The sequence below is a fragment of the Malus domestica genome, chromosome 12, assembly GCF_042453785.1.
Source record: "Malus domestica chromosome 12, GDT2T_hap1".
Classification (NCBI taxonomy): Eukaryota; Viridiplantae; Streptophyta; class Magnoliopsida; order Rosales; family Rosaceae; genus Malus; species Malus domestica.
Window position 1 is genome coordinate 23,391,046 of NC_091672.1, and position 11,264 is coordinate 23,402,309.

Consider the following 11,264-nt stretch of genomic DNA (forward strand, 5'->3'; position numbering starts at 1 on the left):
TTAATTAATTTAGCTCCAAGCTTTTGGATTTATTTATTAATAATTTATCAAAACAACACTCAAACTCCAAAGCTCTGAATCTGCATCCAAATTCTTTGTCCTTAATACTACTTTTCTAATCAAAAGCCATGCATCTGCATCCAAAGCCTTGCATCTGCATCAAATTGTGGACTTGATAGGAAATAGATAAGAGCATCACATGCTAGGGCACGTAATTCTTCGTCCTTAATACTACTTTTCTAATCAAAATTTGAATTATCATTTTACTTTTCTCATAGGACACCTAATTATCATTTTACTTGGTGGAAGCTCCTTGGATGCTGCCTCCTTCATGGAGTTAACCACATCATTTTGAGACTGAAGAACTTTATTACGAGAAGCATTGAGCTGCATGGAGTACTCACTGCAACGAACCAATTAAAGAATATTACAGCTCACATATATGGCATTCGTGCACAACTGGGAATATATAAACAAAAGGAAGGCCTTCCATCGAACCACCCAAATCTGAACCCTGCAGAAACAGAACTCGTTTTATTTAGAATATGATTTGAACCTCGTTCTACCCAATTCCCTAACTAGTCCAATACCCTTTGAGCTAAGGCTATGAGCTTCATAAAGTCTAGTTTCTCAAAATCCTAATACAACAAGCACATAATTTTCAGGATCATTGAAATTCAACAATCATTTCATACACATCCAATGATGAAAATAAGTTATCTCAGAATAATCAACTCATTTTCAAGTTTCAACTTAATTTCTAACCGAATACTTCGATTTTCATCGAAATCCATGAAATCAATGAAAGAAACTATCTTTGCCACTTCCCAACTATTCACTACCGTATGACACACCAAGCACATTAACTTCCGAATCCGAATTCAACCTACCAAAAAATATATATCCAAAACCAAACAGCAGAAGGCCATTTGTTCCACAAAGTTTGAAAAACATGCAAAATGTAGGATCTAAGAACATTGTTGTGATCTATTTGTCGTTCCTAATTAATGCACATTATACAACCACCTTTCTTTACAAGAACATTATGCAATCAACAAACCATATACAATCCCAATTTACTATATTTTCAGAAAACCATATATTTTGATTATTTAGAATTTCCGAATTTTTATGACCATAATCAGCAGCATCATAGCACCAAACAACCAATGTAAAAAAAATTAACAATTGATGAACAAAAAGTGAAAACAATCGTCTTTACCTAATGGGAGAGGTTGCAGAAGAAGAAGAAATTTGGAGAGGATGGAGCAGTTTTCTTCAGGGATTTGGTCGGAAAAAATTGTTCGAATTGAGAGTGGGCATTGGAGGCCTTGATGCGTTGTGGACCGAAGCGTTGGGAGTTGAAGTTTGCAAGAGCCTAGCGTCCATGGCGGTCACGACAACGCCCGAAGCAAATCACCGCCATAATGCCGGGATGTTCTTAGCTAGTCCCGTGGTTTGTGGAGGGTCTTAATTCTTAGCGAGCTCTATAGTTCACTCAAGTCTTCTTTAGTCTCATTTAGGTTAGTCCCAACACAGGCCAAACATAGGACTACATTAATAAGTAGTTCAGTCTAGCCCAGTCCAGTTAATGAGGCCACACAAACACACTGATAGAAAGAAAGACCAATTCAGTTTTGATGGATGTGGGAAATATTCGCAGCAGAAGGAACACAAACATATAAAATGTTCGGCGATGTTTAGCTATGTGTGAGCAATGACAGAGCTAGAATCGGGTTATTGGTTGTTTTTTACTCCAACAACTTCAAAACCCTATCCCTATGTATATTTGTATGTGTATTGTTTTTACTTCTATAAACAATTAAGCCAAACTAAATTACAACCTCATTCTCTTACTTCTTTTATTTTTTTAGTCATATTTGTCTTCATTTTCTCCATTCTTGTGTGCGATTGTATTGCTCGCATCATTTGCTCGATGAAATACTTTAGTTGAAAAATCTTGGCAGTCTTCAACATTACTCCACAATATCCTGCATCCACCCTCAACAAGCCTCTACAAATAATAGTAGTTGTCGACATATGTTAGAATAAACTTTCAACATATGTTGACAGGAATTGGTAGATGCCTACTAGTTGCTTGATGAAATGGTCAAATGAAGTTTTTTTTGGCTGATAATACAACCTCATTTGAAAATCTTGACTACACCACTGTGTGTAAGAGGAAGATTTACGTGTATATTATTACACAAAATTACATAAGCAAAACGACTTTGGAGATGTGAAGCCCAATGGCTCGGAGCTCATGCATAAAACTACATAAACACAATGACTTTGGAGATGTGAAGGTTCAAAGGGCTCGGACCTTCGTCAAATTCAATCTCTACGATTAAACAAAACCTTGAGTCTCTTCAATCAACCCAATTGCTTTTGAGCAAAAACCCAATTGCTCTTTAGCAAAACTCTCTTAGCTCTTCAACTACAATTTCAAAACCTTTCTTCAAGCAAACACTGCCTACGATCCTTGATATCTAAAACATTATTGTATGATTCGGTTGGTGTACAATTCCAACTAACCTAATTTCCTCTTTGAGGGGCATGTTTTGTACTAAGTTCAATTTGACACCAGTGATCTAGGTGGAGTTCTTTAGCATTATTTCGCCCTTCATGGCCTGAATCTTGCAAGAGTTTTACTGCTTTCTTTACATTTCTAGTCAATTTACATTTCAAATTATGCAGTTCAGCCCATGGGCCTAGATTTTAGTTTTGTGAACATTTGTAATTCATTATGAAATGATAACATTTTGTTTCCATTTTAATTTCTATTTCGCTTTTATTTACCTTTTTGGCAAGTATACACAAAGTAACACTGAATATTAAGCCCTCATTAGCTTGAGGCACAAAAAAGAACTTAACCAAACTAGCGTCATTCTCGGTGCACAATCATTTGATTCAGAAGTCAAATTAACGCACAACTTACAAACATGTTCAAGCACAAACATTGTCTATTGACAACCTCCAATAGTAGCACGCCTATTATCACTTTCTCTAGAGCCATCTCGTGACACGGAGACAAAAAAAAAAAAAAAAAAAAACACTCGGAAAAATACATGTTGAACCCTGTGCCCAAGGTCTGTCCAAATCTTAGCACCAACAGATATACATGCATGTTCAAGTGTGCTATTTGAGAATAATTAATATATGATTTATTCCCGAAGTTCTTTTATTGATAATAAAATCATATGGAAAGCAAACGAACAACCCAAATTACATTTTTACAGTCTTAACGGATGGTAGCTCCTTATTTTTTGTAGGCAAATTGGGCGCTGGAGACTATACTTTGAAAGAAGCATCACAATAAGTCGATATTTTAGGCTAATTGAGCCACGGGTTCCACTAGTGTAGAAACTATAAAATCTTTTAGCACACCCTCAGGATTAGCGTAACCATCTTCACACTTGTACACAACTTCCATGACCCGAGCAAAATTGAGAATACGAATTAGCTGGGGCATGGGGACAGCTGTAGGCTGGAGGCACGCTTTGTTTACGTCCTTCCATGTATTATTAACTTGTCTTTGAAGTTCAATTATCGCTTCTTCTTCTGTGGTACCATATTTCTTCATGTAACAGTTCACAGCTGAGACAAAATGTTCTTTCTTATTTTGCTCAAACTAGTCAGGCATGAGGATTAAGTTAAAAAAGGACCATTAATATAAGTATTAATGCAATCTCGTGCTTGTTAGCCCAACAGGTGTAGGTTTTGTCACAAAAGAGTGGTGCAATTTAGAAATGAAACCACTTAATATGAGTTATATTTTTTTCTGTCAGGTTTTTAGTGTGAGACTTTTTACATTCGACAATACTTATAAATACTATTTTCATATACGATTAAGTACCTTGTGGTTTACTATGTCATTCATGAGTCTGCCAATTGTTGATGCAGCCTTCACTGCTTGAGGGGAAGTTAACAACTAATCAAAGGAGTCTATTGTAGCTTCTTCCATTCCAACGAAGGATGTGGTTATTAGCAACAGGTAGCCGCTGGTCACGAGTGATACAGACATGTATTCATCCAGTGATGGTATGTGCTTCTGGCGGAACAATTTGGCTTCATTGAAGTAGCTTCTAACTAGTTTTTTCATCTGACACATACCAGATCATGAGATTATAATAATTCTTAATCATTTCTACTGTTAATTCATATTGATATCTAAATGCTATATATAAATAATTATTTGCTTCTATTCATATTGTGAAGTATTTGCAGCACGTTTTTCCGGCCTTGAACAACTTTAGACTCAAAACTAAGCACATATATATTGGGGATTAGTACCGCTTCTCTTGCATGGTGCATGGGATATAATTTGCCCTCATGCGCAAGCTTTTCATGAATTTCACTGTATATATCCAACAACGCCCGATAGCAGACTTTCATATACTCTGGTAGTTGATCCATGGCTGAGAAATGCCACCTGATCACGTAATATAAATCAGTTGTGTGTAATTAGGTTAATTTTTCCTCTTTGATCGGATGGTGATGTGAGGTAAGATAGTTTATATATAAGATGATTTCTAACTAATGATATATTTGTACCTCTCGATAGCTTCAGTAAAGAGCTCTAGTTCTTCGTATGTTCCATAAGCTTCATAAAAGTCGTCCATAATGGATGTTATAGCAGTAACTTTGCATAATGTCCTCCTACCAAAGGAATATTGGGGCTCAAAGTAGAGTGACAAACTCCAGCAGAAATAGACATCAACCAATCTGTCTCTTACAAAAGGTAGCTTGTTTGGCACGTCCAAATCCTCCCACCATCTGAGTTACAAACATAATTATTTATTAGCTAGAGGTGGAGAATTCAACGCTTTAGCAAGTGATATATATGGTCGGTTGAGTAATTAATTAACCTTGTGATTTCGCTTAGTTCTTTCTGATGGACTCGTTGCAGTCGGTTGAAATCCGACTTGGCGAATGTTAGGAGAGATTCATTCGGTGATTCTCTTAGTTCCTGGTAGACTGACAAGTAATACCTTGCTTCAACCCTTGGTAAAGCCTTTCGGAGCTGCTGATTTAAGGCATGGGTTACTGTTTTCGACAGTGGGGGAGATTAAGCGGTACGTAGCCGATTCAAGATGAGTGGTGGTGAAGGTTAGTGCCTCATCTAGTATCTCCTCTCCATGTATCCTAAGTTGTGTGGCTTCATACTGGCTTAATAGTCCTACAACATCATCAACGAGTGATTCCTTGAATTTTCCATCACCGTCCTTGAACATGTTGAATATATCTACATGACCAACAAAATGGAAAATACAGAACCTCAAGAAACATTTAGATTAAAAAAAAAAAAAAAACTATATGACCAGGACCACCATCCTAGAGTACTTACCGCATCAAATGTTATAACCTTGTTGTCTAAGCAATCGAAAACGAAAAGCAGCAGTATATGGTCATCCAAATCATCAAAGTTTGCGTGAATTTTCTGTAAAATTTGTTCAATCTCATTTCTAAAATGGTAAGACACACCTAAGCGCTGAATGTCATCAATGAAGTTCAGCTTTTGTGAAACATTTTCAAGCGATGTCGTTAGCATCCTTCTTACTTCTTCCTTCAGTTCTTGTACATGTTGTTCAAGTTCAGCATCCATTTCCTCCAGAGGATCACATTGATTTAAAAAAAAAAAAAAGCATAATCTTAATGATATGTTTGAATGAGGAGGTTTCCAAATACAAAAGATATAGACTACATTATAAGATAATTATACATCTGGTAACACGTTAGAAAATGCATAACCCCTTATGCTGTCAATTTCTAAAATGTAAATTTAACTTTGGTAGTTAGACACTACTACAAAATTATCCATAACTGGCGGTTTAAAAAACGACAAAAAACGTATAGTACTGTCGGATTTTAAGCAAAATCCGACAGAAAATGGATGCAGTGACGGATATAATAAGCGACAGAATGGCCTGCGTCAGGAAATGAATTTTCCGACAGAAAATACTCTAAAACCGACATAAATCTTGTCGGTTATAACCGACAGGATATGTATTTATAATAAATAAATAAAACAATTATTGTCGGATAAAACCGACAAAAAACCCTAAAACTGCCAGTAATTCTGTCGGTTAAAACCGATAGAGAATTTATTTTAAAATAAATAAAATCATTCTTGTCGGATAAAACCGACAGACAATATGTTAATAATAAAAAAAATATTTCTTCATTTTCCATATCCCCTGCATTCACCATTCGAAACCTCGCCAGAGCTCGATCTTGGAAACCTGTTGTGGGATTTTGAAGAGAGCGAGAGAGAGAGAAAATATCAGAAGAAATGAAGCAATTTTTATACCCCCCCCATAACTTCCCAAGCAGCCCAATTTTTCGACCTTTTCAAACATTCACGTCTTTTACTCTTCTCCTAGTAGTATCCTTCGTCAGTCATTCCCAGCCGCCATCGCCACCACCCTCTCCCTCCCTCCCCTACATTTTATTTTATGTGCATCCTTCATTATCATTTCCTGCAAGAGGGGGGAACCAAAAGGGGTAAGAAGAAGAAGAAGCAACACACAAACCCACAAAAATTAACATAAAATCCAACACAAACCGAAACAAATACAACACAAGAAAAAACGTTTCATTCTCTTACAAGCTGTGTTGGGGTTGCAGTGGAACCAACAAAATGGCTCAAAATTAAAAGCGAACCAAACCCATATCCAATCCATCTGGGTAGATAGGATTCGTCCAGCCCAGGTATTCCTGCCCAAAACCCATCAATCCATCACAATCGAAATCTTAGTCCAGAGAAAGAGAGAGAAAGAGAACGAGAGAGTTACCGAGTGTGAAGCGGAGGACGGAGAGGTTGAGTTAGCCCCAAATTTTAATTTATTTTTCAACCCAATAGCACAACTAAAACCTCAGAAACTTACTTAAGTAAAGAGAAGTGGAAATGAGGGGAGAATGCGTCTCGAACTCGTTGAAGTTCGTCTGTTTTCCCTTACCGGATTCTGAAAACGAAGGACAAAGAGCATGTAAGTTTCACCAGGTTTTCGAGTTAAAACACACATGCAAAGAAGTATTTAGTTACACAGAATCGGTCTCAGGTGAGTCTGTGCACCACCAGTTACAAACTCGTCCGGATTTGGTCGGATTTCCTCGTTGGAATTTGGAAAGCATACAGAGAGAGACGCATGGGTTAAACCTTCGAACCCCAACTAAAATTCAGTCACCAATCACCACGAAAACAAGTAAAGATTGTAAATTTGTAGGTTTGAGTTCATAAGCCTCACCTGAGTCTCGTAATGGGAACTCGGAGCTCTCGAGCTTGAACTCTTCGTCACTGATCACACATGCAAGGGTACCAGCAAAATACCCAAAGCATGAGGATGTAGAAAATGGTGGTGGTGGCTTGGTTTCGTGCATAGAGAAGTGGAGATGGTGATGGTTGTTCTCGGTGACAGAGAGAGAGAAAGAGAATGAGCGAGTTCAAGAGAGGGAGAGAGTTTACAAAGAGAGATAATGTTTCCAGAATGAGGAAACCAGAGGGACCGAGAGTGGGTTAATCCCACTTCGAAAATCTAAACAGAGGGACCGAGGATGTGGGAATAAAAAAAAATTTATTACTGTCGGTTCAAACCGACAGAAAGTTTTTTTAAAAATATAAACCGACGGAAAATTTTCATTCCTGTCGATTTAAACCGACAGTACAAAAAATGCCGGCAAAATTCCCCCCAAAATTCCCTCCCAAAATTTTAAATTCCCTCCCAAAATTTTAAATTCCCCCCAAAATTTTCTTATTATTTTAAAACATAAAATAATAATTGTTTGGTTTAATAAATAAATAAATAAATGTATTTAAGTAGAATAAGTTTTTAAAAATTCAATAAATAATTGTTTTTTTTCGTCGAAAATAAATAATTGTTTGGTTTAATAGATAACTATTAACTACATCTTGTAAACTTTTTTTTTTGTCATGTTCATTGTTAATTTGGATAATCCAATTAAAATATTCCAAAAAAAATTGAACATTTTGCTGTTATTTACTAATTGTGTGTATCTTGTAAACGTTTTTTATATTTTGCCATGTTCTTTGTTAAATTGGATATCTTTTGTTAATTATTTTTATATTCGTTTATTGAAAATGAGAGTGTGATTGATTATTATTTTTATTTATTTTGAGCGTGAGATTGATTATAAACATACATACTATTTTGTTTTGTCTAATATATATATATATATACATACTTATATACTACAAAATGTATAATAATTCTACATAAAATATTTACCAAATATTATTGAATTGCATATACAGAAGCACAAAGATTGATGTACAAATATCCGAAATTTAGAAATTTTAAATTATGATAATGATCTGAAAATTTCAAAAAAAAAATATTTGTTTGGAAATCACCCTACTGTTGCCATACAACAACAACAAAATGAAATCTTATCTTACTAAAATTATCAATTATATAAATAATAGAATGCCACTCAATTTTTCCTCAATTTTGATGTGATACACATTGTACGAAACTTTTTTCAATGATCTAACCGTCAAACTTGTTTGTACACACTCCGAGATCACTTACGTAAAAGATCACTCCGATTTTGATGATTTTTTACAACTACACTCCTCGACCCTATAAGAATGCATTGAACAAATTCAATCTTCAATTTAAAATATTTACACTAGTGGATAATTTTTTATACTTAATGGAAGTATAACATTAACTCTTAAGTGTTTGTTAAATCTATCAATTTGATAGGATATGTATTCTATGAAACTAGTTTCAATGATCCAACCGTCAAATATGTTTGTATATACTCCGAGATCGCATACCTAAAAAATCACAAAAAACAAACACTCAGAAATTAGGTAACAGAACAAAAGTTTTCGACGGTTATAAACGAAAAATCACAATTTAACGGTTATTTGAGCTCCGATTTTGATGATTTTTTACAGCTACACTCCTCGACCCTATAAGAATGTATTGAACAAATTCGATCTTCAATTTAAAATATTTACACTAGTGGATAATTTTGTATACTTAATGGAAGTATAACATTAACTCTTTAAGTGTTTGTTAAATCTATCAATTTGATAGGATATGCATTCTATGAAACTAGTTTCAACGATCCAACCGTCAAATATGTTTGTATATACTCCGAGATCGTATACCTAAAAAATCACAAAAAACAAACACTCAGAGATTAGGTAACAGAACAAAAGTTTTCGACGGTTATAAACGAAAAATCACAATTTAACGGTTATTTGAGCTCCGATTTTGATGATTTTTACAGCTACACTCCTCGACCCTATAAGAATGTATTGAACAAATTCGATCTTCAATTAAAAATATTTACATTAGTGGATTATTTTTTATACTAAATGGAAGTATAACATTAACTCGTAAGTGTTTGTTAAATCTATCAATTTGATAGGATATGCATTCTACGAAACTAGTTTCAACGATCCAACCATCAAATATGTTTGTATATACCCCAAGATCGCATACCTAAAAAATCACGAAAAACAAACATTCAGAGATTAGGTAACAAAACAAAAGTTTTCGACGGTTATAAACGAAAAATCACAATGTAACGATTATTTTAGCTCCGATTTTGATGATTTTTTACAACTACACTCCTTGACCCTATAAGAATGCATTGAACAAATTCGATCCTTAATTTAAAATATTTACACTAGTGGATAATTTTTTATACTTAATGGAAGTATAACATTAACTCTTAAGTGTTTGTTAAATCTATCAATTTGATAGGATATGCATTCTACGAAACTAGTTTCAACGATTCAACAGTCAAATATGTTTGTATATACTCCGAGATAGCATGTGTAAAAAGTCTCAAAAAAAAAAAACATTCAGAGATTAGGTAACGGGACCGTGAGTGAAAAAAAAATATTTAAACCATTTGTTTATTTATTTATTTATTTTTAATCAATATAACATTTTAAATAATATAATAGTCAATTCCTGTCGGTTATAACCATCAGAATAATAAAATAGTAACCACCAGAAACTAAAATAATAAAATAGTCAATTTCTGTCGGTTATAACCGCCACTATTAACTTAAAAACCGCCAGAATATGTTAAAAATATTTAAAAAAAAAGAATTCAAAAATACTGAGGGTTAAATCCGTCAGGAAAAATCCGCCAGGAATTTCTGTCGGATATATCCGACAGAAAGTAACATTAATCTGACAGTAAATAAATTATGTGTCGAATATCTTTTATCCGTCAGAATGGCTTATTAACCGCCAGGATCGTCCGACACCTAAAGCTAATATTGTAGTAGTGAGATTCGTTACATGTTTGCAATGTTAAGGGAAGGAAAGTTAGATAAAATGATTTTGAATTATATAGAGATGAAATTAGCATTCTTAATGAGTAAAGTACCCATTGTTTTGTTTTTTAATTACAAATCTTACTTTCAGTCGAATAATAATAATGTAGGGATCAAATTAATAGTTTATTGTACTAAGAAAGAATTCTTACCAAAGAAGCATATGACAGAAAATGGTCGCCCCAAATGCTGGGAGAAAAAGTGGCTGAAGGCTTAGGCCGATGAACATTAAAAGTATCATTTGGGTTTGAAGATTGAGATAGTGGAACCTCGACAGAAGACATATTTCAAAGATTTCAAACCTGAAGCTAACTAGCCAAGTGTTAATGCTTTCTGTATCAAGTATTGGTGCGGGTGAAGGAGTTTCATAACTTCGCTATTTATAAGGAGGAATTGAACACGAGGTGGTACACCACGTGTTACTATACAAATGGTGGGATATGTGTGTTAAAAAGTTAATAACTTTAAAAATAAAATTTCTCCCCACTTATATAAAAACAAGTGGTGTATCACTCGTGTTCCAATCACAATAAATTTTTTATCATTTATAATATTATTGGCTAGCCAGCGCACCGACAGAAATAAAAAGATTTATAGAAATTTTTACCGGTCATCGTGGTTTTTTAACTCTTTTTTGTTTTTTATCAGGACTACGTAATTTTTTTTTTTTTGACAAACCACTTGCTCGTAAATTCTTATCTTATGCTCTTCACAAATCTGATCTTTTATTTGTGGGTCCTTCAATAATAAAACAAAAAGAAAAAAAATTCGGTTTCATTCTTATTTTTTTCACTCCATTAATTAATTTTTTTTAATTTTTTTTATAGTATTCTTAGATTTTAATAAACATCATTACATTTCAATAATAAAATATTTTTTATTTCTAAATATATTTATTTAGTGTTAAAAACGTTACATTTGGTATATTTGTTTTTATAGC

The 11,264-nt window shown here is 34.1% G+C and overlaps 1 long non-coding RNA gene and 1 pseudogene across 1 annotated transcript; both read right to left on the minus strand.

Moving 5' to 3' along the window:
* On the minus strand, positions 1–1,516 carry LOC139190049 (uncharacterized). The gene is made up of 2 exons (XR_011574037.1): positions 1,223–1,516; positions 1–514 (listed from the first exon to the last, which is right to left on the minus strand). It is a non-coding gene; the product is annotated as an uncharacterized lncRNA (long non-coding RNA).
* Positions 1,517–3,134: 1,618 nt separating this feature from the next.
* Positions 3,135–10,620, minus strand: LOC103430418 ((-)-germacrene D synthase-like; annotated as a pseudogene).
* Positions 10,621–11,264: the final 644 nt, after the last annotated feature.